The sequence below is a fragment of the Colletes gigas genome, unplaced genomic scaffold (genome assembly GCF_013123115.1).
Source record: "Colletes gigas isolate AHSC1104 unplaced genomic scaffold, ASM1312311v1 Colletes_gigas_Sc00012, whole genome shotgun sequence".
In the NCBI taxonomy this organism is placed as follows: Eukaryota; Metazoa; Arthropoda; class Insecta; order Hymenoptera; family Colletidae; genus Colletes; species Colletes gigas.
In genome coordinates this window covers 8908116-8935105 of record NW_025106641.1, presented here as the reverse complement: position 1 = coordinate 8935105, position 26990 = coordinate 8908116, and the positions used below count along the sequence as shown (strand labels likewise).

Genomic DNA, 26990 nt, shown 5'->3' with positions numbered 1-26990 from the left:
CAAGCGCTCATTAAAATTTCTTTTATTCGTTTCCACGTACTAGTTTCGTTTGTACTTGTAATTCAGACACAGTCTATATAACACGTAGAACAGCCATAATGGAAAGACCAATTATCGGTGAAATAACAATATCCACTTTGGAGAAATGGCAATTAGGCGCATAGGAAGTCTCTCTTGCAGATTACAAGCGCCAGTGAATATCGAATGAAATTCAATAAAATACTGAAACAAGAAACAGACGAGTAGAATTTCCCTTTTTCGTAAAAACCATTAATTCATAAATGTAATTAATAGAATATTGATAATTTCACACAATATTAACACTTTTTCCCCCAGTATGTTACTACATATTCTGATTTTGAGAATACATTTGACAATTAAAATTTTTTTAGACTTGCACATTTCTCCTGATACGTAGTAACTCTGCCAAGACTTTTAAGTATTAGTATACGTGTGTTCCAAAGAGCTCTCGACGAGTATAGGCAAAACGTGTATTCAACTGGTGTCAATGGTTGCGCAGGAATAATATCAGGGTGCAAACACGTAAAGTAAAGTGTCGCGTGGAAATCGGAGACAGAAAAAGGAACCGAGCGTGCAGTAAACTTCGAAACGGATAAGACGTAGTAGAGTCGAAAATAGTCCGGAAGGAGGGACTCTAGAAAACAATGTGCTGCACGTATCTATGTACATATAAGGTACCTACATACGACTGCATTGCGTCAGATGCATCGTATGCTCGGTGCATTAGGAGCGGAATAACGATACATCGTTCGTCGCCTAGCATCGCGTCGTGATTTGCTTCGGGAGTAATAATATTACACGTTCTACAGTATATTTTCCGCCTGACACTGCTGTTAGATGCTAGAATTATTCGAGTCTCTTCTTCCTATAACAAAACAAAAATTTCACTTGCCTTTCACGGCTCAAACTTTATCTTTTTTACGATTCTTAGACAAACTTGAGGGGACAATTTTTTAATGGATTATGTGGTATCAGGATATAGCTGTGACAGAAAATATCATTCTACTTGGAAAAGATGTAGGGTGTTCGGCCACCCCTGGGAAAAATTTCAATGGGAGATTTTAGAGGCCAAAATAAGACGAAAATCAAGAATATCAAATTTCTTGAATGACGCTTCATTAAAAAGTTATTAAAAAATTTCAAATCATTCTGAAAAAATTATTTTTGGGTGCGGGGCTCAATTATAATCATTTTTGGTGAATACACATACCCTGAATTTCTACCCACTTTCGAGAAAAAAATTCGAGTAGGTACTGTTTGTAGACGAAATTAAAAAATTTCAAATCATACTAAAAAAATTATATTTAGTTACAAGGACCAATTACAAGCATTTTTGGTGAATAGACATACCCCGAAATCCTACACATTTTCGAGAAAAAAATTCGAATAGGTGCGTACATTTTTCGGCGAAAAAAAAAATTTCAAATCATTCTAAAAAAATTATTTTTGGTTGCGGGAGTCAATTACAATAATTTCTGGTGAATACACATACCCCCGAATTCCTAAGTATTTTCGAGAAAAAAATTCTTTACCGAAAATATACTGTGTGGCCGGAAATGTTTCTATAACTTTTTTAACGAAACCTCAATCAACAAATTAGTATCCTTGATTTTCGTCTCATTTTGGCCTCTAGAATCTTCTATTAAAATTTTTTCTAGAGGTGGCTGAGCACCCTGTATATGTATGTTTTACTTTGAGTCGAGCAGTATTTGATATTGTATATATTATAATTTTTTATAATTCTTCGTACTTATACCTTCTTCTATCGCTAATACAGTCGTCTTTATTTTGTAATTAAGTCCAAACAAGAGTTTCCCACAGTCGCGACCAGAGGGCTACGCTGAACCTTTATCTTTCTCACTAGTACTCGACCACCAATTTCGATGAAACGTTTCTCTCTCGTCACACACACAATTCGTCACAATTTACACCGTTTGATGTTATCATTTATCGAGGTCTATTATCGTTCTGTAATAGAAAAGTGAGATACACTTAACCTTTATCTTTCTCACTAGTACTCGATCGACCACCTCTTTATATATGATCCTCGATGAAACGTTCCTCTCTGGACACACCTGGCACCATTTTATATAATTTACACTGTTTGAGCTTCTCATTTATCGAGGCCTATTATCGTTCTGAAATAGAAGAGTGAGATTGTTTCTGGAATGGTTTTGCAATCGAAATAAGTTGCCTATCAGTATCCATTAAAAACAGTGAGAAGCTGACGGTACGCGTCATAAATCCCCGCGTGAAACGTTCTAAATGCCCTCCGCAGGAAGACGCGAACGTTAGCAAGATCGATCGTTGAGAAAGGAGTGCGCCAGGAGGTACTCTTTCGTAAGATTCGGTACACATCGGGGGCTGCATGGAAAAGTGGGCCGCGGGGGAGGGGAACGAGGGAATCGTTAGTAGAAATGAAAACAAATTGCCTGGGCGGGCGGCTTCCGAGAGCCGAAGCCGCGGGGGTAGCGCGGTGTGATTTGACAAATGGCGTATGATAAAAGTGCGCAACGTTCATTAAGGGAAATGGTCCGCGGCGGTAATGCAACCCCCGATCGTAAAACTGATGCATTGTAAACAAGTTCAGGGCATATCGAGCGATACGCTTCCCCGCGAGCCGCGTAACAGTTTCGTACGTCAATAGTTCAGCGACGCGTTTTACAACGTTATGTCATCCGGGTTTAAGTACGCTTTTAACCCTTTCAGTGCCAAGATTCTAAATTCTTCGCGAACTGTACGCGTCGACCGGTCGCTAAGAGACTTCCAGCCCCGTCGAATGCCCTTTTACGTTTTTCTCGTAAAAGCCTGTCGCGCGTTAAATTATTCAAACATTGTATCGCTGCGTTACGTGACGTTGCCTTTCATGGACCACTTACTATTACTTTTTTGGCAAGCATATTATAATGGTCTAAATTTAGAAATGAAAAGGGAATTACACAGGAAGTAACCAGTGGCAATAGAATGTGGAGTTTAGAAAGTGAATATTAAATAAATCTCTCTAACAATCTTACAAGTGTACGAAATATATTTTTGCATACAATGCATGACACTTAAAATAGAAACCAGACTATTCATGGTGTTTATTTCTTCGAATCTTTCAATAAAATAACGTCGTCAAGTTCTTGTTAAAAAAGGCTATTTCAGGGAATTGTATCGTGGACCAGGAAAAAGACACGTACGAACATTCGTGTGACACTCTTTAATAAATCCGGACAAAACGTCCAAGTGTTCTGCCAAATGGATTGCCGTTCAAATTAATTTCAAATTAACGTTTTTCGAGCGAGTTTCTTGCATACGCGTATATTCGTACTTGGAAGAAATAATGTCTTTGAAGGTGCAGTAACCTGGATGCACAAATTAACCAGAAGGGTTTCCTATTATATCGGTAAATCCTATCTGGAATCAGTTAACTACAAAGATTGAGCCACTCGATATTTGATACTGCTTTAACGTACTTGACGACATAATCTCCTCGACGATGTCGAGAACAGTTAGCGAAACTGGGAAAAGAATCTTGACAATTCAAGGCTTCTTCAACTCATACCCTAGAACCTGAAGAGGGTTTCGATACGCGTATCGAGATCTTGTGATGTTGAGAGAGATCGAAACATCTGCAGAGTTTCCGCCATATTGATTCCCGTTTCCTTTACTTTCGGAATTTTAAAATTACACTGGTCCAGTTGAAAGAAAAAATGTGGTGGACGTGGAAGCTTTTTCGAGACGGTCCTCTTTTTAAATTTAATCCAATTGGCCAATGTTTATTCTTTATTTTGTGTACAATAATTTTGAATTTGTAAATCATGATAATTTATCGAAGATTACAATTGTCGTTCGTGGATTTAAAGAAAGTTTGGCTAGTATTAAATTTTTGTAATTTATTTTGTACTTAAAGAGTATTCTAGAATTACAAATTTTGCTCTCTCGAACTTGGAATACGTTTATGACAGTATAAAAATGAATAGTTGCTTTATATTATAAATAATTTGGTATTGAAGAGGAAATTGTCTATTCGTGTATAGTTGATTTAACCAACAGAAATGCAACATTCTTTTATCTCGGTTCGAAGGAATACAGGGCAACGCTGGATTAAGGTCCAACGAGACTTATGTACATAATCGCCTTAAAACATGATGTAAGAGTAGCAATTAACAGCAGCAGAAATACTGGAAAGCAGATTGTACCTGGTTATGGGAAGCCATTCGTTCTCCTTTGAATGAACAATATTAAACTGCATAAATTTCTTCTTAAACAGGCAAATAACTGTATAACTAGTTCTCAAACACAGTTACTATAATATTTAAATACTATTATTCTTAAACTTCCATGCTTTACGTACTTACAAACTCGACGTACTAAATTCGTTACTTTGTATTCTGTTAGACTATTTATTCCAGCTCACAGAAACAGTACACCATATTTTTGCAGTTATAATACTTCAAAATATAAAGTATCGAAATTAATATTTTCCATTTTGTACAGAGATAGTTTCTATAATAGTTTTCTTTAGTTACATATAAAAAATCAACAATTATTACAACTCAAATCTTACAAAATAGACATGAACTTAAAAATTTTTAAAGTAGTTCAGATAGAATTCAAAGTCTCGTGAAATATTTTTACTCTTTGTTCGTTTTACTGTTGTACAGCAGAAAATTTGCAATCTCCAGGCGATAGCTTATTCTGTTCACATTTTATCTCAAAACATGTCCCGGTTTTTACACGCAATAACAGACTCTGTAGTATCGCTTGTCGCTGGCATCGGCATTGTCAGTTAATCGATGCGGCAGAACAACTTTAAAATTGAATTTGCAGCCAGCAAGCTGACGGATTTTAAAACGGCATCACGATCCAAAGTGGACACGTAATTTCCGTCGGATTTAAAGAGGGACGTAGTTTTAATCCATCGACCTATCGCGTAATATCGGTCGTTTATACAAAGTAGACGAAGACTACCGTGGCTGCCTTTTGTATCTACCGACTGTCGGACATCTTTATTGCAACGGTGCACACAATAGCGATTTAATCAACAGGATATTATCGATCCCAGAGAAAAGAAACCGAATAAAGAGAGCGGAATTATGATTACGGGCTGAATTACGCGACATTATCGAGTACTTCCACGGAACAATTAGTAAAGCATACGAGTGAAACAGTCGTACAAGATTTTTGCATTATTTAATCGCGTCGAATTGAATTCTTCATCTCTCAAACCCTTCTTTTATAATATCGTAAATGCAACATTCATTTTGAATGGAAAAAATTTTTAATTAAACGCTATTCATACCTTTATTCGTATATTGAAAGTTATGAATTTTATTTTGCTTTATTTCCGTCTCAAAAATTTACAGGTTTAAGTTTTCTCTTTTTAATTTGGATAAAAATTTAGCAGACGATCTGAAAGTAAATGAAAGCATTTTTGAGAAAAAATTCTGTAATAATAATTGACACGTTTCGTTTAAAAGTGTTCCCAGTTAACGTAAGTATAAAATATGAGGTAACGAGTAACCTGGAAATTCAACGTATCACATTAGGATCTGTGTCAAAGGATTTCGTTCTACATTTAGATTTTAATCTCTTTTTAATGGAACCATACTTTCGTTCGCGATGAATAATGAAGCAAGAATTCAATCCATATCGCTGGAAAATTCATCGCTCCACGGGTAACACTCAATCAATTGCAATCAAAAAATATAACTCGCCGTTCCTATTCACAGAATTCTCTGACGTATGCATCTTATTCGAGCATCATAATACATTGGTATAAAACATGTTGCGATATACTTTATTTTCTAATTTGTAAATTAATGTAATATTGTTTGAACTTTGTCAATTAAATTCATTTTTTTTTACTGAAAATCGTCAAAATTAATGGTTGAGATTTCCGAAAGAAAACTAAAAGTTAACAAATAGAAACCTTGTACACTGAATTTTTATGCAAGAATTAATTACCATTGTTATAATTTGATTAATAGATAACAGATATATAGACACCTTTTTTATGCATTCTGAAACACAGTAACGAAGCCAGCAAATATTATCAGACTTTTGGTAAGACAGTGGTACGAATTTCATTCCGTCAACATTATGAGAAAATAAGGAAACGTAAACAATTGAAAAGTAACTGTACGATTTCACGTTGCCAGGGTATACAAAATTGTGCTCTATATTTCATGGGGTACCGCGTTATGCCGGCGCTAGTTCCGTTTCTGTTTCCGACATAATGTAGCGCCGCCAAATCCGCGGCGTTACTTCCGACTTTTGTTTCTCCTCGTTTACGCGTCGTGTTTTTTTTTTTTTATTTTTTTAATGAAAGTGTCGCGGGTGCAACGACAAAAAACCACGCGAACAGAAGAATAATACTGGTCGCAAAAGGAATTCCAGACTGCTACAGAACGCCTATTGTCCGGCAGGGTTTCATTCAGTGGAAATTCAGAGCGGTAAGCCGCCTTTTTTAACGCGCTCGAAGGCGTCTCCTTCCGACCAATTAATTTGCGTTTTAAGTCCGCGCACCGAAAGAAAATACCGGCCTTTTGTGCGCTTTAATAGGACAACGCACGAATTTGTAACCTACATTCAATTTTGCGATTTTACGAAAACTCTCGCGTTAATATCATCATTAGCGCCCCTGTTCGTCGACTTTTATTTCTTTTACAAGCGTGACGTTTTAAAAATTACAAGCGTTTTATTCATTTTTCTAGAATGTATGTACCAAAATTTTAGTACACTGTATAAAAGAATCTGTTCAGATCTTGACAATCTCTTCACAGTCTCAATTTATCGAACTAACGAGAAGAAGCCTTTTTGCAATATAACAAAGTTCATTCCTTTCGTAATAACATGGAAATAATTCCAGCCAAAGTTGATTCTGTGTACCAACTAATATCAAGTAACGTTTACGCGCGGATAATTGCATCCACGGGGATACGTAACGGAATAAACGAAATTATTCTTACGTCTCGTGTGTACTTTCGAAGAACGAAGTCTGAGGGGGCGCACGAAGCGTCGAAATTATACGATGGCCTCCATTTTCCATAAGAGCTAAGACAACCGTAGACAGGCTTACGAGGCACATTATGCGAAGATTCGGTGATTTGCATAAAGCTGATTTGTGCCGTCAGTTCTCCCGATGGTGGAACAGAGAGACAGTTAGCTTATTACAGGATGAATGAGGAAAGAGAAACTGAGAAACAAGGATAGTCGGGAGGCCCGGGGTAGCGAGGGGCAAGGGGTACACTCGGTTCCACAATCGCTGAAATTTCGCGCGATGGATCTTATCGAGGCGAATGCATAATTTCAGGGTGTAATGTAGTCTTATCGGGACGGTTGCTACACGCCGTGACGGGACGGGGAAAGTACTCGTTGATGGGGATGTCTGATTGCTCGCCGATTGTCTGCCACGGAATTTAACTCCGTCAGGAATTGATTGATACGTAAATTCCTGTCTGCCTTTCATGCACGCGGCGCAGTCACCGAGCAGCCGGGAGATAATGAACTAAACAGTCCTCTGAAGCTGCGTGAGACGTTTCCGCGTTAACGTGCGAACGAACAACTCAAACTGGAGCTACGGAATGTGAACATTCCGCTAAACGCGGTTAATCGCGGCCAATACTTTTCCATTGCTCGTTCGAACGGTTGATAAGGACTTCTCGAGCACTCTATAGCTGGAAAATAATTTTTTCAAGCTCTGGAGCATCTTATAATAGCTTGTCAAAGTTTCACAAATGTAGGAATCATATTAATCAATAAATTGTTATATAAATGTAGTGCTTGGATTTTTGAAACTAGCTTCTATATTTAGTAAATAAAGAAATTCCCTCGCTTTACAAGGGAATCTACTTTTGCGTTTAATCAGAATTTAAAGTAATTTTAATGAGTTTTTCTTTCGACAGATCTAAACAGAATATTCGTTTATAATTTGTAGAAGGTTCCATCGAAGTTTGCTTTTCAAAGTTTCGAAAATTGTCGAGGATCGTTTCAAGAACCGGCGAAAGTTTCGAGGTTTCGAGACTCGAGCGACGGTCAAATGACGTTTAAATTCATTTTTGGACGGTCCCGTGAATTTCAAGCGTACCGATAATTGATTACACCGCAGCGAACTCGAAGCATCGTCGCTATTTCGATGGCGCCGCAATGGTACTCTAGGTGGAATGTTCCTCGAATGAAATTTCCTTTCAACGAACGTGCATCGGTGCCTACCGATCTTGTCGAACTATCGCGGCGGAGGCCCCCCTACTCCCCCGAAGTAGTCGAACAATTGGTTGACTGTTCTATTGTCGCAAGTCCGTTTCCTTAGTCCTTACATCTCCGTTTCAGTGTCCTTAACCCGCCGAGTGGAATGGCCACTCGACTCTTCTCTCTTGTGCCTTCTCTTGTTCTCGTAATTCTGTCTCTGTACTTTTGGAGAATCCTTCTAGTCTCCGTTAAGGGAGACTTCACTCTCAGATTGGACGGAAGTTCCTCGCGTTAGATTATACTTGCAGACTTCTCTCGTGAGATACTCGAAAGTAGAATCCTTTCACGGTGACATTAATTGAAGGCTCCGCGCGAAAGTGGTTCTAACTAACAAGCATGAGAATAGGAGAAAGATTGATTTTTCTTTTTATGACACTCTCTATATTCCTAAGTTTCGTCGAGCAATACTCTATTATTTAGAGAAAAATGTCGATCGAGCACATAAATACATTATACTATCGTTCTGCACGAATTACCAAGAAATTCTATTTAATTTCACTCGCATTTTTTTATTAGAGAATGCAATTCATTCCTGGCCTCTTTTTTGTTTTCGTAACTCGTGCAAGACAAAGTAATATTAAGATTGTTTGCTAGTTTTAATTTCGTCGAAAAATTTAAGGAGAATTGGTATACGTATGGTCAGATATTATATTTTCAGTAATGAATTTTTTTCTCCAAAGTGTGTAGGATTTCGGGGGTATATCTATTCACCAAAAATGATTGTAATTGACACCTGCAACCAATGTTAATTTTTTTAGAACGATTCGAAATTTTTTTTTCGCCGAAAAATTTCAGGGAAACATGTCAATGTATGGTCAGACATTATATTTTCAGTAATGAATTTTTTTCTGGAAAGTGCGTAATATTTTGGGGGTACGTCTATTCACCAAAAATGATCGTAATCGATCCCCGCAACCGAAAATAATTTTTCATATGTTTTTACAAGAGATATGTAAAACATGCAAAATGAAAAATATATTTTTAAGGACCTCTAGTGTTGAAACAAACTTCTATTTAGATTTCACTGTTTTATCTATTTTCTAGTAACATATGCATTTGCTTAAACATCCGTAGTCTAATAATAACCTTCTTTAAACATCCCAGGAGGTATATATGCGGCAATTTGGATTATTTTTATTCCGACACAATTTTTCGGAGCTAATCGCTACAAAGTACTTTCGTTTGAGTTTTGCATATGGTCACTTAAACATTTCTCTTCTGGATCGATCTCCACAAATAGACGATAAGTGTTTGCGTACGTTTGGGTGAAAAGGAAGAGCATCTGCTCAGTTTTTCCGAACGACTAAGAATTTCACGTTGAAATTTTTGCACAACATTCTCGAGACGCAAAAGCATTGTATCATGCGAAAATTGATCTGTCACTTGAATTATTTTCCGGCTTGTTCGAGACCCGTAACTCCAGGGGGGAATTCCTCGCGCAACAAGACGCGAAACCGAGCTTTTCAACAGCACCGCGCCGGTATTTATTATCGAATTCCATACCGAGCATCCGGGATCATTTCCCGAACCGTAGGTTCGCCGGGTCGGCAGGCGGACGGAGGGAATATGAAAAGGATTCAAAGCGTTATCCATTATTTCACAGATACGTGGCAACGCCGGCGGTGAAGTAAATCGCGCGAGTTTCATCGAGGATGTAGAAGGGTGGGCGATTCCTCCTAACTCCGTCGCCCCCTCGCTGCCCACCTCCCCCATCGTCATCCTTTCCTGTCGAGACGGTGGCAATCTTCTGCGTCTTCGACGATCTGAAGATTTCCTCTCGATCTCGCGCCAAGATAGAAATGCCGTCGCGGCCCCCTTTCCTCCTTCTCTCCAACCCCCCGGCGTCCTGGGGGCGGCAAAGGTTTCAGACCTCTGCCGTTTCCACTTTACTTCTTCTCTTTCGCTCCCCGGCGTTCGACTCATCCTCGATTTCCTCTATACGCTTCGAACGCTTCGATTCCGACGGAAAGAGCCCACGGGTAGACTCACGGATGAATATTCCCCCGGCGGATTCATAACGTTCATTTATGCACGGGTCAGTGACTCATATCCTTCCACAACGACGGGATAGACAGCTCTCTTTCTATCGGTGCAAGCAGGTATCCTTTTTCAGAATTCAATCCGACCGATAATGAACCACCGACGCCCACGCGTCCCTCCGTCTTCGCGCGACCCGCGACCTCCTTCAGCCTCCGTCTCTGGGACCTCTCGATCCCGTTCCCGTTCTGGATTTCTGGAACGGGGGGCGTGGGAGGCCGTCGGAGAAACGACTGTATCGGGGCGTGTTCGGGAAACCTCTCCGGTACGTTTCCCCGGAGCCAACGACGAAGACAATGGCGCGAGGAAACGCCGGATGATATAAAACAAACCTTCTTTGATTCCCCGTCTGCTCTTTTCCCTCTTGGCCGAGCTACCTTTTAAGCCACTCGCAAGCATATCGTGTTCCCACGGATACTTATTCCCGTGTTTCCTACGTTTCACTTTCGACTCCAGCTCGCGGTCTCGCCTCATTAAATTGTGGCTACGTTTTTTAAATCAAGTGTATTTGTTTACCTCAGAAACTCGTTTGGTATATTTTGTTAAGGGCCCGCGACGCGCGTTTGTTTTCGCGGTCTCGTACTCTGCGACCAGTCAAAGGGTGTGTCAGAATTACAGAGAAAATTTAATGCGATAGGGTTTGCTTTGACCGTACCAGGTCCTTTTGCTAGGGAACGAACATAACAGGTAACGTCTACTCTTGTGTTCCGACAATGAATCAATATGGTGACGAAGAATGATGGGATCGAAGGGAAGTCGAATGCAGATTTCGACTTTTGTCATTATGATTACTACTTTTTTTGCTATTATTTAGCTTTGAGGAACTCTCGTGATTACAAATGATGTGAATAATTTAAATTTAAATTAACAATATTAGGTTCTGCAAGAAGGGATCTTGTGTCCAGAGAGAGATACAGTTTATCTTTATTAAGCCTTTCTGTAAGTTCGACTCTCTGAGTTTCGTACAAAGGACATTGAAAAACAATATGGTTCAGATTCTGTTTCTCGATGTTACAATTAAATCTTGCACAACTAATTAGGCCCACACGAGACACAAGAAAGCATTGTAGTGGTTGGATCTATAACGATTAATTGTTAACATTTCTGTAAAAGAATTCAAAATATTCTTTTCCTTTCTCCTTCCCTTGTTCTTTAATGAGCTTTGTGGAATTTAAAAGACAGTTTCAATATTTCTCTAAAGTCCGTCATTGGGATATTAATATTGTTGGTATGCTCTATAGTATCTATATTTACCACTTGGAGAAGTCTCATCATCATGGTGCAAATAAAATTTAATGCTGAAATTGTTTTCCAAAAGGAACTCTATATCTAAATTTTTACTCCAATACTAGCTACTGTTTATTATTTATGATTTTGCTACGAATAAAAGTGTGCCATGTTAGTTTATTGATTCGTAGGCAATTAATGAGGCTTTTATCAATAACCCGGACGAATCCAAGTAGAAGTTCAAACTAGGTCGTTACTATACAAACATGCAAGAGTACACATTTCAAATTATCATTATACATTTCAAGTTATTAATAATACCGAGTACGAAATTCATCCTTAACACTAGATTTACGGGCATTGATCACACGTATATTTATTGATACCTTTCATGTTGACAATTACCTTAAAATACGATTTTTCTTTTGATTAGACTATGTATTCATGCCATTGCATCAAACTAATTCAACATAAGTTGTTAAAAAATAATATTTACGCGTTCTGCAAATTTTAAATATGGAATCTGACATCCGTCAAATTGACGGCTTCCGTAAATCTGGTGTTAAAGATAGAACATTTCCGTAGAGACAGACTGCTCAATTCTATTAAACATATTCATATTAATTTGATAAGTTGACCGGATTGGAGAGCTAAAGATAAATATAACGTCTAGAAAAGTCGTGTCGCAATTTTCTACAAAAATATAACGTGACGTTATTTCAATACTTGATATCGTAACTTTGCCCAGTTAATTTATTCTTTTACTTTAGTTACTTCCTTCGAGTATCGATAAAGTGTGCTCCGCACATACGCTTATTCAGAACATGATACATTCTCCCAGTTTTCCACAAACTTTTTTCCGCGGCTCCGTGGAAAATGTGGTACACCCTGCAGCCGTTACCGCGAACCAGTGGTTTCGACACTCCGATAATTTCTAAGAGATCTTAACAACAAAGTCTTAGGTCTGCAGCGTCGCTAGGAACGGTTCCGCACATAGTGGAACTTTGTATCCTGTCGTGTACCGTGGAAACTTTGAAGGAGCAAGAAAATGTTCCACGCCGTGAAGGGGACACGTGTATGTGTTCCCTTTAAGAGCTGCACTTTTATCAGAGAATCTTTTTCCCCGCAGGCTTTTAGTCGACCGTAATTTTTTATCGGTTACAAAAACGAGAGACGGCAGAAAGATATTCCAAAAGTGGACTCACGAAGACTATACACGTAACGATGTTTCGTACGAACATTTCCGCGAATTTTCAACATTTTTGGTCGTTGAACAATTTTTCGTACCATGTAATTTTGTTGGATACGACATTGGCGTTCGATGATTCCCACTCGTACGAGTTATGGTAAAAAAGGTCGTATTTTTATCGAAACAACAAGTGCTGTTTCGAAACTAAGTTTCAGCTTAACATTTCCGTTTATTCGTGCATATTTCGAAATTAAAAATTATATTAATTTGTTTCACGGTGTATTTCCATAATCGACGTACCAACAAAGTCGATTATTAGTTTGCTGCTAGTTGTAGTTCCTAAAGAGCTCGATTATAGCTTTGATGTGATTTTATATTTGTAAAAACAGTTCTTCCACTCACGTACGACATGATATAAAAAGACCATTGATCTCCGAAATCGGTAAAGTTACATGATGTACAGGGTATTATCGACAATTTTATTTAGAGAAACAATTTCAAATTCGCAGCTATTAGCTCGGTATTACCCACGAAGAAGAGATTTTCTATCGTGGGTAACATCGATTACCAGGTCTCCCCACGAGGAGGTTGCTGCGAGTGGAGACCCAAAGGGAGATAGATGGAATCCAAGTTTCATCGATCTCCCTTTCGTAATTTTACAATCTGAATGACTAAACTAAGAAGATAGAAAGAGTCAAAGTTCCCTCGATCTTCTAGTTTAGTTGTGCCAAGTAATTATTTGGTTCAAACGAGGGATGAAGCTAAATTATGAGAGACGCGACGCGACGCGATGCTGAATCATGCATTTGATCTTTGGATCGAACCGGCTGCCCTTGCTAACTCGATCTCTATAGGAAAACGGACGGCTGCATCCCTGAATCGTGGTCTCCATTGCTCCAACGCAACCCGCCGAGAACCCGAAGGACCCGGCTTAGGTTGTCTGACAAAGAGAGAGTACCTGAGTCTAGGACGACTTCCGCTGGAAGGTGTGCGTTTCCGCAGAAAACGGATACTGCACACCTTCCAGCGAAGTACCATTTTCCCTCAATCGAGTTACCACGGGAAGGTGATTAGATCTTTGGGGCCAACTACATGGCCGATCACATGTTTCGTTCGATGAAACAGCGGTGATCGAAGCAGGAAACGAGGGAACGGGAGAACAAGAAGCTATTTGGTGGACATTTACTTGACACATACGTAGACGCGTACAATGGTCGTCGAAGCTTAATTCTAGTTTAATTGTACCAAGCAATTAGTTTGTTTAAAAAGGGGTGAAGCTAAATTATGAGTGACGCGATGCTGAACCGCGCAGCAGATCTTCGGATCGAATCGACACTGCCCTTGGTAGTTTGATTTCTATTTCTAGAAATCGACCTATCATTGGCAGGTGATCAGATCTTTCGGACGAACTGGACGGCCGATCATATGTTTCGTTCGGCGAAACAGTGATGATCGTAGCAAGAAACGAGAGAGCGAGTCACGAAGAAGCTATTTTTATAATAATTGCTTGGCAGGACGCGTTCATTTAAGACTTAATTCTAACATAGTCTAAAGTCGACGACGTTGCCCAGTGGATGGTTCCTCGATGAATTCGAAAGTAAGCTCGCACTTAAACTGAAACCTAATTTAGAAACAGAGAAGAAGAAAATTATATCAAACAGTATTAAATTAAACATCGCATTTTAAATCAACCTAATCTAGAAACAGAGACGAATAAAATTATATCAAACAGTATTAAATTAAACATCATATTATAAATCACCTAAAATTAGACTCAACGAAAATGTTGCAAGAATTTCTGAAACGCCGTGAATATAGAAGAGTTCGAACGAAATATTCTACCGATAGCCGTGCAACCAGAGATAATAATTTGCAAAATAATGTGGAGCCCAAATAGTAAACAATTATGAAAATTGTCCATCACCCAATTAAAGGAGCATACGAATTTCAGAGACAAACAGAAACGAAAATTGAGTAAACGAGCAGACCAACGAATTGAACGAAATACTTCAAGAATCCCATCAAAATATTCCGAGAATAACGAAAAATAAATATCCTATTGTACTTAGTATCATCATAATTCATAAAATGGTATGGGAACAATATACCAATTTGAGAAATAATGTGAAAGTAAAAATAGAGTAAAGAAACATTAATAATAATGAGATAAATCCGAATATACGGACAAAGTTCAATTCACACCGAACAATCGAATAAAAGAAACAAATAAATGTTGTAATAATGGTATAAATGGGTGGAATGGACTTACTACTTGCTGATACATAGTTACAAGTGGCATTCCAGTAGTGGTCAGTTCTGGTCAGCATTGGTCAGTAGTGGTCAGTTCGGGTCAGTTCTGGTCAGTAGTGGTCAGCAGTGGTCAGTTCTGGTCACCAGAGGTCAGCAGAGGCCACCAGTGGTCAGCAGCGGCCAGCAACCCCCCGCGGTACGCGTATGGCCATGTGTAGGCCCCCGAATTCGCGACGCGACTGAAGACTGCGTCCGCAGTTGACCTAGTTACACCACTCTCTACGATGATGGAAGAGTGGGGAGAACCAATGCCAACGTCGAAGTTAACAATTAAGACTTGGATTCGTTTGACCCTATGTTTCGACCATTCCTGGATCCTTCCTGGTCCTCTGGTCTCGTTGTCAACCTCATTGTTGACCATCGATGACCATAGGGTAACCACTGTTGACCATCGAACAACCAATGGTCCATTAAAACCATCATAAAATAGAAGATTACAACCTCCTTTCAAGGATTCCCTTTTAATTCGATGCATGACCTTTCCAATATTTTGTTCCACTTTGAAGGAGAGTATCTCATAAGACACGCATGGTATAGAAATTAAACTTGTATTTCGATCGAAACTAGGAAATAGAAGAATAAATGGACATTCCGGATAATCGACACAGTAACACATCCATGTAACTTGAGATTATACTTACCACTAGATATTGAATCCATGCTTTTCCTGATACTATTCAGCATCTTTCTATAATCGTAAAGAGCATTCACCAAAGCAGTACTACTGCAAGATTGATGAGATCTCAAAGCCATATTTAATAATTTTATATTTCAAGGTTTCGTGAAAAATTAGAGCCTCTTGAGAGGTCCTTAAGGTCTCTTAAGGTCCAGATCTCGTATATTGTTTGTTAGCAATTCAAATTTCAGTCGAGTCTAAAACAGGAAGGAAAGTTACGACTACGAGTTCCTGTATTATAGTTCTCCCAGAAAAAGAGACCCAGAATTTAGACCTCTAGCGCAGTCTAAATAACGCCCACGGCTAAATGGCATCTACAGAAAGTGTGAATCGTTGGTCCGTGTACAGTCTTATCTAACTAAGGTGTGGACAAACGTCGCGAAAGACGGAGCAAGCTCGGAGTAGCATTTCGTCGTGCAGTGTTGAAAGAGCTACGATTTACTTATCTACCCTAAAGCTAAGTGCTCCCGACTGGGCGTCGTAAAAAGTACTATTTCCCGTAACCGCTCATTTCCTTTTTACGCGTCGATTACAAAGACGACATTAATTATACCACGTTAAAGAGTTTCCTTTGATGTGGCCCATCGCGCCGCCTTGATAACCGCAGCATATTAAAGGGATATCGGTGCATTTATATATCGCCATACTTTTCGCGTATTATCACTTCGATCCTGCGACCGCTTAATCAAGGTGATTGGCCTTAACACCTTTGATATAATTTCTCAGATAAATTGGTTCCGCAACATGTTCTAATTACAAAGTGCTATATGAAGGAAAAATAATATGTTACATACGAGGAAAAACCTGTACTGAATGTTTAAAAAGACATGTTACGAGGAATCATAAATTATGAACAGCCTTTTGTATACTGACACTTTATTGAATATAAATATATTATTATCATTGTGTAGTTGGGTACTAAAATATTAAAATACTGGGTATATATCGGTGAAAGAACTAAATGCATGTTGGCACGAAACCTGGATAAGATAAGATAAATATGTTCTAATGACATACGTTTACAAGATTATACTAATTATAGGTTGGACGTTATTGTATTCAAAATACAGTTTCAACACGTTTGTTTTTACTATTCGGTTAGAAATCCATTCGTCACGAATCGTTCCATAGTAATACTTTTTAAAATGAATTGAGAATTCCAAATAATTTTTTTTGTTCATTCGTACATATACAATAGAAGCATTAAAAAAAAATTTTTCGCTTCAATCTCGCTAAACGAACGAAAGACGTGCTCAGTACTTAATTCCATAAACGTCAACGTAACGATTAGCGAAGTCGTTATCAAAGGATGTGGTGAAACGTTGCTCATTTTGATCGTGAAACGAATGTTCCACCGTATTTTCCCCCGCACCGCGTCGTTTTTCGTGCTTCAAAGACCCCAGTGTACCCGTTTCAGGCCATAAAAGGGCTTCGTTTTACTGGTTCAACAAGAACATCCACCATTTCACCGGCCACTTCGGTATGGTGAGCTTCATTCAACCAGTTACACCCTTTCCTCCTTCCTTTTGGCCACGTGTTTCGTCAAGTTCGTCGAAGAAGGGAAACTGGTAGTGAACAACGGGTCGCCAGCGTACGCCATTACGTCCTGAAACTTTCAGTTACGCTCACGTAGCGTGTCAGTACATATCGATACCTCTCTACTTCGAATCGAACCTTTTATGTTCGCGTTCCCAAAGGATCGAGTATGTACGTACGATTACCGACAACTGTATTTTAACTATCATTTTCTCCTGCTCGAACTTCTCAAAATGTTCGTTTCATTCAATCTATTAAGAAGAATTTATATAACAAACGAAGTTCACTTTTTCGAACCTGTGTGTACCTTTAATAACATCCAGTTAAAATTTTACTAGCAAGTTTCTGAAATTGATTGAGTTTCAAGCTGAAGTATCTTACACCGAGTACTAAAATATAGAGTTTTAGAGTAATGGAAAGTTCGAAGGATCAAGTAAGAAAAATATAGACAAAATGTAATCGAGTTGACTGAAATTGTACATCTCGCATAGATTGGAAAGTAGAAATTTAGAATGTTTGAATCGTCGTTGGATTTCTCAGGTTAATACTTTGGCGGCAATTGGCGAAAAATTCTGCTCGTTGGCGTTGTTTGACGACCGCGAAATTGGCTGGCGTCCGATACAAAAAGCCGTACGCGATAGCGCGAGAAAGAAAAGAACGGGCGCCACGTTGGCGGGAAAAGGAGGGGCGTAGAGAGGGGGTTGTTCGCATTAATTTATACGAGGGAAACTTTGACGTGAACAAACGGGCCCGGCGATCGTGTAACCGTGCGAACCGCGCCCCGGTGTCGATGATATTAATTGAAAACTTGTTTATTTATTGGCGGCCCGTTGCAGCGTGGAAGCGACCTGGAAGTTTTTGGCGAACGTCGGCGGATCCTCGACACGAGATTCGACGTGCGGGCAGGAGGTAATTGGGAATAGGATTTGGAGCACGAAAATAATTGGTTTCCGGCTTCTGTCGGTGGGTGGTATATGCAGTTATGCCATTTAACCTAGACCTATCGCTTATCCGAATCGTTTACGCGTTACATTCTCTTCCCATGGCGACACTATCGACAAATTCTGAAATATCGAGGGAATTCGCGAGAAATCACTTACGTTTCAAACAACTTGCGCAACTTCTCGATCGCATTACCAGATTCCGTTTCGCTGACGTTCTTCTATAATTCAATTTTCTTCGATTACAAACGAACAAAGATGAACTCATTATGCAGATCATTCTTTGCGTAAAATTAAATATAGAGTAAATTCTTGTAAGTTTTACTAATCATTCGTAAAACGATATTTTCTGTTTTTGATCAAGTTTCCAAATATTTGGAAGTATAAAATTAAATAGGATTTATGAAACAAGGCTTGGCAAACTGTGGTCGTCAGGAATTGTTTTACGGTCCACGAGGTAATTATGATTAACCTGAATTTCATAGCATAATTCCGAAATTGCTGCTAGCATAATAGGAGTAATGGAACGCAGCTATTTCCATTGGTCTATTATTGAAGATGCACTCTGGTAGATTAATTTCAAAATTTCCCACTACTTACCTGTGTTTCTAAATACAACGTTTCGCCGATCTAGTTCCGTATTTATCACTTGCACGTAAATCGTTATCGCTGCAGAGCGCGAAGATAGGTAGTTGAATTAAACACCCTGATCCAATAACGCCATTGGTCACACCGGTTCCGCAGCTAGCACCGCCACCTTTCCGGATTAAATCATTCTATAATTCTAGAGCCGCCCGTTCGAGTCTTCCGACGCTGTCGTTACATTATATTCCGGAATCGTAACTGGAAATTTCCATTTGCCTCGTGTGCCACGGACAGCCCCACGGACTCGAGGATATTGATGTTTTCCAATTTGAGCTCCCCGGAGCGAACTCGAAAATGAATTTATATTACCTCTTAATCGTATCGCTTGCATCCCTCGAAATTGAATGTTCAAGCCTTCGGATACCCCAGATTTCTCACATTTTTCCAACGGAACCGTCAAACGAATTGTACGCAACTTACAACCCCTTCAAAGAAGTTCTAATTAGATTCTTTTCAAAGTTACGAGGAACATTTTTTCTCTCTCAATCTACCCAAAAATAATACATGTTTAGATACGTGAGGATTCATAAATATTCGTGAACTAAATTATTGCGACAAAATATTATTAAAATGTGGAAACTTTTGATTCAACTTTTATTTTTCTTAAAGTTATTTAAAAAGAATACACGTTTAGATACGTAAGGATTCATAGATATTCGTGAACTAAATTATTACGACAAAATATATTTAAAATGTGGAAACGTAAAACCGAATTTTTCAAAATGATAGAAATTGTCAATCGATGTCTAATAGAAATAATTACCTTCGTAAATATCCTTGGCAGTCGTCGTTCTATTTTGAAGTTTCCCTTCATCGAGAAACTTGTTAATTGCATTTTTCCGTTCCATTTTCCGCTCTCGTCGGGGAAAGTTCGCGAACGTACACGCGGTGCTTCCTATTGTGCGCACTTTTCGGTTCCGTCGAACGACACATTTCGAATTTACAAAGGGTTGCCGTGTTCCGCCTTCGATTTCCTTCCTCTCATTACGGATGATCCGCGATGCGAAGCTTGAGGTCAGCGCGCAGCTGTTGAGCTCGATTGCATACATTTTGGAAACTTCAATCGCACCGACCGATGAATAATTTCCACCGTCGGGGAACGGAGGGTGTATTTTTCAAATCGTTCCGTTAATTCGCGTTTTCGTTTTTTCATTAATTTTCACGTAAGAGGGAAACGGGGTTGGAAATAAAAAATTTGAAATTCCCATCGCGGATGACGTCGAACTTCGATTATTTACCTTACATTAATTTTCAATTCGTCGATTTCCTTTTGTACGGGCATTACGTCGAACTCTCGCAATTTCCGTGCCCCGGCAATTTCAATTTCCAATATCCCGTCAGACAATCCGCCAACGAGACCGCCGGCCCGGTACTTTTTTATCGCGCTCGTCGTCCAGCTTGCGCGAAAGTCGAACTTCGACCCCCGGGCTCGCTATTTCTCCTTCGGTCCGCGAAAGTCCGCGAAGGATTTGCAACTTTAAAGTGGCGAAAGCCACGGTCGAACGCGGTTGGAATCGCACGTTCGATTGCAATTCCGGTTTCTTGACGACGAGGAAGAAATTAAGAAAGGAGGACGAAAAGAGGAAAAGTTTTGTAATATTTTTTTGTCGCTCGATCGATGGAAAATAAAATTTTGTAAAATTAAATACACTCGTTGGCGATACATGGAATATTCGAGCAAAGTTGCACCGGCGAAAGAAAGGCGAGGTAATAACGTTAATACGTTTTCCGTCGTCTATGGTTGGCCGACGAAAGGCATTCAGATTATCCGTACATCGACGAAATATATCGTCGACAGAATGCAATATCGATATTGTCGTATGCATAGACTGCCGAGGATATTGGTATCCGTCGAATCAAAGCTTGTTCGCCTATATTAGCCGTCGCGCATCCCACGCTAGAATTCTTCTTTCCCCGGCCCCCCCACGCAGTTTTGACTTTTTCTCCGGCAATAAGGAAGTTCTGACAAGAATCTTTATGGAATAAGTTTCTCGGAGTAATCGCGGAAGTTGGTTGTATTCGTGCCCGGCCCTTTTCTACGTCCTTTTGTGCGCCCCCGCCTCATCCCCCCCGTTTCGTGCACCTTTGTCGTTCCTCCCAATTCAGCTTCTATATGAATCCTCGCTCATTTTCAATACTAATTCGAACGAAATTCGAAAGTCTCTAAACTTAGATTGCTCTCGTAATACAGTCTGTAAAAAAAAGAGAGGACAAAATATACGGGAAAAGGACATTCTGTTCTTGGGGGGGCTTCTGGGAGTCTTGCTTATATTGATCCGTTAAAACTTTCCATGACATTGCACGAGTTAGCGTTCCTTCGTACTACTCGTGTCCTAAAATTTCGCGAAAGTTTCCGCACGCTGATGAAAATCTAATTTGTCGAAGCGTTGGGATTATTTAAATGTACTTACTTAAATTAAACCTTGGGGGAGAAAAAGAGTTGGAGAATTAAATTCTATAAATGGATGACGTTGGAACTTGGAAAAGGAAACAAAGAAAATAAGATAATGTAAGTGAGATATCTGCAGGGAGATGATGGTAGATAAATTCTGTGCTCGCTTTAATTACATTAATTTATTTGATGCTTTAAAATTCGAAATTAATTCGAATAATCTCTTATTATTAATACAGAAGTATTAAGCTATTAATTACTTCTTCTTTCAAATCAGGTTGACGATATTAATTCTACAAAATAACACTTGAGATCGTTATTTTCGTTTTACGTCGCTTCGTGGTTTCAATCTTTGCCTTTTTATTTTCCCGGAGTCGTGTTGTGCGTACCTGTTTCTCCTTTCTCAGATCGTTGTCCGTATCGTTGCCTTCTTCACCGTTTTATTAGACAGCTATGAAAATCGTCGGACAGTTGCTTGACGCGGGTGCGCCTCGAAGTACATCGGTTCGTCGGTTGTAATTGTGTGTCTCGCGGTGGGTGTTGCTGTTTGCCATACTGTGGCCAGGCACGCGATCGCCGTCTAGCTCAAACAGAAAAAACTAATTTCCATCTCGCGATTATTCATATTCATAAAATTTCCGTGTCTCGAATTTCTGGCTGTCAGCTTTCGGTGATTAATTGCGTTCTCGTGGAATACCGCTGTTTAATTAAATTTCATACGTAATAATGTTTAACGCATTACCGGGCACTCGGGCGAAAGGTGCACGTTAATAACTGCATTTATTACTCTTTCTTGACACTTCGGAGTTTTTAAAAGATTCCTTGTAAAAGAGCCAACGAAAATTCAAAGTACTCGCGAACCGAATATAGAGGTACAATTAACAATTCTATGGTAAAAAATTAGCTTGTTGAGAGAACTCACGGTAATAATAACGCTTGTTTCTGAAATATATAAACGATAAGGAAGTGTCTTATTTTGGAGCAAGCTGTTAATTGTTTACAACTTCTCTCCATTCACGAATTCTTTTCTCGTTCCTCGAGATCGCGACTGAAGCTAAGCAATGATTTTTCTGTATAAATTCAATTCGTGTAGGCACCCTTAGTACCGTACAAATGTATCATGCGTTCTACCCGGCGTTTATGTGTCATTTTGCGGGCGTGTACAGCTGTCTATGAGCCGCAACAAGAGAGGGGAACGGATGCAGACGCGAAGGAAACTGGGCGTGAAACAGACTTTGATGTAGAAAGGAAGGATTTTGTGGTTGAGGCGGATGGAGCGTGAATAATCGCTACCCCTCTCTGTGGCCACGTGGCGGGAAGAAAAGTCTGAAAGTGTGGGAGGACACGGTACAAAGAAACGTCGTAGATGTGTTTCGATTTTGTTTCGACAAGTCTCCATTGACCGTCCAGTTGACGATTTGACTCGTGCAATTAGAACAAAAAAAAAATTAATATGTGTTAGGTACACTATATTAGGTACGTATATTTCACCATACATTTACAGTTTGATTGGACAAAATTAAATCAGTTTTCGAAAAAATCGCTCACGTTCGAGTCGTCCTGCGGGAAAGAGTCCTGTTTAGGACGGTGTGCACGATCCTGGAAGTGTATTTACCCGATTGTGTACACTAAAAGCGAAAGAAACGCTGCACGAGGGAGGCGAGACTGGAAAGGAGGAACAAAGCACGGAAGGCAAACGAGAGGGAACTTCCGTGATATCGTTAAACGTCGCGCCGCGGCCCATAAATTCCTTTAATTAAAACTTCATACCGTGCATCTGCATAAAGAGTGAAGAACCTCCTACAACGTCGACTCTCGTGCTCATTCATATTTACATTCTGTACCGCGAAACGCGAAAACAGTGCGTAATATAGCTACGTGACAGAATAGAATATTCGTGGTTAATGTCGTTGAGTGACCATCGTTGAAACATTTTTTCCGTGGGGCGGCATAATCGACGAGAATAATCGACGAACTTTGTTCTGTTTTACGACGAATTATCGTACAACTGATCCACCAAGTTGCGTAATGTCTGTTCTACGACTGATGATTGAATTTTATAATTATTGGATAACGAAAGTGGTTGAAATTTAAGGATACAACCTTTTAATTCTTCAAAGTTTTATCGAAAGTATGTACTATATAGTTTAGTTTTTGAGGTATGAAAATGTTTGGAACAACACTTGCTAAGTGAACAAGAAAAACAGAAATTCACTGTTGAAGGTTCATGGGTTTTTATAGTAAAATAATTTCTTAAAAGTTCATTTGTAGATTCATACTCTTGTCAAATGTACATTTTGCAGCAGCATTGTTGTAAATTCAACTTCTATGAGCTTCGATTATTATCATTAATCGTTTCTGAATCTTAGAGATACTATTACAATGACAAAGGACAAAGTTTTTTACTTATCACGAGTACTTCTCAAGTTGATTTCGACGTCTAATAACGAACCATTTATGCACCTAATATCATTAAGAACCGAGAGATTAGACTCTATTCCTAGTTAAGTCTTTAATTTGCTGAACCTTCTGATCCTAATAGAGAAGTTGTCGAAGGTTAAGATTAATCGCCAGACTCCCATTGCATTTCTCAAGAGTATCGGTTTGACCCGTGGTCTAGATACAGTGCACAATAAATATGATTGATTAAATTGCTTTCAATGAACGTACAAAGGGAACATACGAAAAGGTTCGATCAACGGAGAAATTTTATTTCGTCGAGAGTTTCCGTTTTTTAAGAAAATTCGTTCCTGCAAAGTCCATGACAGGATTTTTTAATTTCCACCAATCAAACTCGATTTCTTCAACTTTCCTCTTAATAAAATAGTGTTTGTCGAAGTGCATTTCGCCGGTCACCGGTGCCCACCAGCGCGTAAATATTCGATGATCGTTCCAACGAAGCGATCGCCAAGATTCGAATGGCGGCTTACATTAATGCACGAGTCATAACTGGTACGTCAATAGAGAAACGGGCCAGTCGTTCGATCATACAGTATTAACTACTGCCGGCGGGTCCGCTGCAAGTGTACGATTTGCATGTGGAGTACGAATGGAGTTTGGCGGATGAGTGTACGGCCAGTCGTGCATCTGCATACGATTATGCAGCTACGTGTTGCCCTAACTGTCGACAACCTCGACGGGGAATAGTGATCTGCCCTACTACATTATATGTATTCGCATCGGAGTACACTCGAAACACCGGAAAATCTCGACGTTACCAGTTTATTTATATCCGCAGCCAGTGCGTGATTGTTCGCCAGAAACAAGAAAATTGAACGAGCTTCGTTCACCAAATTCAGGAAAAAATGTGTCTTTACAAAATACATACGTCTTCAATTTATAATTCTTTATTTTCGAAACACTGACTCGATTAGGAAATTACAAAGTTACGAATACGAAACGAAAGAGACCAGAGGCTTTTTTTGCTGTTGAAAAAGTGTATACGTAATATTATTTTCAATCCATCGTTGATTCACAGGTCTTTTTGGATTTAGTCTTCTTTTATCGATACTTTTTCTATGCTTTTTACGATAGTGACGTTTCTGGTATTCTTCTAAATAAATGATGGAATTTAAAAAGACACAAGATTGACGTGCATTTTCAAGTGTTCCTTTTCCCACTCGTTGCCACGAGTCCATTATTTATCTTCGATGAATAGACCGAAGTTTTTTAAGTCAGGCGAGCGAGGAGGCCACTTTATTGGACCTCCGCGTCCTATCCATCTCTCGGCGTTTGTTTTAAGCGTTGTCTCGCATTAATTGGAAAATGTGGTAGAGCTCCATCATGCTGAAGCTCGTGCATAATCCGAGACTTCGAGTAAATAATTCATTGGAAAGTACAATAATTCTCGTCCAACCGTTCCCAATAACCACGGATAAAACATCAATCTTTATCGATATTTGCAATAATTAAATCAATTCTTCTGCATAGATCGAACGTACCGCGAGAAGTCTCTCGAACGTTTGCATTTTTATATTCCCTCGTGGGCAGTAGAAGCCTCTAAAGACTTGGAGCCGTATTTCTAATAGTTTTCAGCAGAGATTTTATTATCGCGGCGGTGGAGCAGTCGAGAAAGCGGCGTGTCCTAGACCAGAGTTATTTAGAATGCACGAAAGTGTCAAGTGCTCGACACAGGCGGCCAGGATTGGCGGAGAGTGCCTCGAAATACAGAAGTAAAGTTGCTGCCTAGATTGTACGAGGGTGCGAGAGGAAACTAGGAAAGGGGATGCTTCAGCGAGCTGTGTCCTCGTTACGTGTAGTGCCACGATTCCATGGAGGAAGGTTTTCGACCGTTTCTTAACACGTAGCACAAACATTTCGAGTATGCGCCACTACCGGAAAGAACGACTACCACGTACATACATACACACCTGGGGTCACTCTGGTAGTCCTTAGAGCTTCGTAAGAGGTTGCCAACCGAGTCAGAGATCCCGTCGAGGATTCCTTTCCCGAGACGATGCCCGTTCATCCTTTTGTCTTAACCGACTTGGACGGGGGTACATCGATCCGACTAGGAACGTCAACTGACAATTTTCCACTCTTTCCTTTGATACATACGAGTCAAGAAATTCTTAAATTTGTAGTTTGGATCCTTTGAGGAAGAAGAAAATAATTTTACATGCCTTTACGTTCATCAAAAGATCGATAAACCGGAGAGTCGATTAATTGAACACTGAACACTGCTATAAAATTGTGTTTATATCGAAGTTTATCTATTTTTCAAAATATAATTTTAAAGCGTAGAACTGCCCTACAAAAATTCCTCTTTAAACTCTATTAAGAGCTCGACAAGTAAGGTGGAAAAGTTATTTTTTGCTTGGCCAATTTCCACGGATAAATTAACGCGTATTGCGCGCGTTTCTTGTACGGGGTTCTTTGTTTCTTCGAATTAAAATTTTTGTCTACCCGTAATTATACGCTGAGTTCATTTCTGGTTCACAAAAGTACGATGAACAACGGTGCCTTTTCTTCTGGCTCTATATCGTAGACAAAGCCAGTAACAGGTGAGGTAATACAGTTGCCTGTGTAATTTTGGCGAAATTCCAGCTGCTTTTTACGTTCAATGCACCACACTGCCAAAAATGATTACACGGCTAGACGACGACTGTGCCAAGACCCGTGTGTTACCCTTCCGGCTGCCACGAAGCCCTTCGATCTTCGATACCGTGTACTGTAGGCGAAAACAATCGATTCCAGACAGATATAAAAAAATGTGGTGATTTAATACCATAGACAACTGAGTTCTGATTTCACGGTGTAGCAACAGGGTTATTACATTTTACCATAATATCATTGTGCAGTTCCTCCTTTTTCTCAAAATTAAATTAACCTAAATTTTCATACTAGTCTGATTAGACAGGATTCGCTAGGCAATCCCTATCGACGAGTCGCAAATGGCATATCCAAAACGCATTATGGGAATAATATTATGGGACAGAAAGCAACGATAATACATTTCGTGTCTGCTATTGGAACTTATCCTTAAGACCCGTCCAGTGAATCCTGCTTTAGACGCGATTAATCGTTTGAACAGTCTCCGATGTTAGGCGAATTCAGGTCAGACTTAATTTCGAGAGACCTTAACGGATATACTGGCAATAATTGTAATAATGGATACTGTAATAGGATACTAATTCTCTTTATTTCAACCCATCGAAAAATCAGTGATAAACACGACCGTTTTAATTAATTTCTGAGTATGTTTTCTTTTCTTTACAAAATTACATAGTGTGAATCTGCGAGAAGTTGACTAGTGGGAGGGCATTTCTCTTGCTCCGCCCA

The 26990-nt window shown here is 39.4% G+C and overlaps 1 protein-coding gene across 1 annotated transcript in view; it reads left to right on the top strand.

Moving 5' to 3' along the window:
* LOC122399111 (neurexin-1) overlaps positions 1-26990 on the top strand; it is a 455816-nt gene that overhangs the window by 34367 nt on the left and 394459 nt on the right. The gene's annotated exons all lie outside the window — the stretch shown is intronic.